Source organism: Galeopterus variegatus, unplaced genomic scaffold, assembly GCF_000696425.1.
Source record: "Galeopterus variegatus unplaced genomic scaffold, G_variegatus-3.0.2 Scaffold186, whole genome shotgun sequence".
Classification (NCBI taxonomy): Eukaryota; Metazoa; Chordata; class Mammalia; order Dermoptera; family Cynocephalidae; genus Galeopterus; species Galeopterus variegatus.
Window position 1 is genome coordinate 51,317 of NW_007726297.1, and position 1,267 is coordinate 52,583.

Sequence of the window (1,267 nt, forward strand, 5' to 3'; positions counted from 1 at the left end):
GCTAGAATAATTCCAATTAACAGATCAGTGAAAAAATATACTTAAGTTATGCAAAAGCCTGAATGTGAAGGTTAACACTTAACACTTTCTAGATATAAAATTTTAATAGTAGCCAAACTAATAATAATAAAACAATGATGTTACATTTTTACATTGTTATATACTCTTCAAAGATTTTTTTATCACTGTTGTAGAAAGAAGCTATTATTATTCCATAATATCTTCCATCTTGCTTAAATTTCATGCAAGCAGTACAAAATACAGCACATTATTATAAATAAAAGAGAAGCAGTTTGATTACAGTGACCTCTAGTTACAATGTGAACTCTCCCAATTTATAAAATTACTGTAATGCAGCTATAGTTTTTATGTTGTACAGTTCTACATGAAGCAACATAACTTGGATGTTTATAATAAGAGCAAATCTATTAAAATTAATTTCATTTTATTTTATCTTTTAAATTGATAGTGTATTTTAAATTTATATGTATAATATTTTAGTAATAAACTGGATTACTTAAAACAGTATATAAATTTTAACTGAAAATTATATCATCACTAACCTCCCATCCATAAGTACTATTACAAGTTAATAAAATTTATATTTATTTCCTCTGCATAACATAAAGCTTTTAAATAAAATTTGAAGGTCTCTCTGATGATAATATAGTAAATACATAGTCACTGTAGGTTAATGAGATGTGCTCTTTCCTTGACTAAACTGTGTACTCTATAATGTCATGTAACAAACTTACCTACCTTATTATCACACAGTGATTTCCTTTAATTGCTTACTTTAATGTAAATATTAAAGTAATAGCAATCAAAGGAAGCATAGATTTTTATTTAATGTTGTATTACACATTAATATAAATTACATACATTAAGAAAAATCTTAAGAAGCATCTTGCTTCCAAAGCAGCAACTTGCAAAAACAGATTTAAAGCATAATTTATTTCAGCTCTGATCTTTTATTCTGTGGATCTGTTTTGAACAACCAGAATATCAGGCACAAAAGATTACAGGGGAAAAAAAACATACAGTAGGTAGAGCTCCAAAACTCTAGTGAATTGGATCTGATATTAAAGAGACTACAATGAAAAGTGCTTTGTTAATAAAGATGTCCAGTGAGAGAAAATGAATGAATAGAATTTTATCAGTGTAACATCTGAGAATGTAACAGGAGAAACAGGAGCGGTCAGAGAATTTTCAGCAGGACTTAGGATGGTTCCAAATTCCTGAAAAAATCCTGAACTCTGCAGAAGAA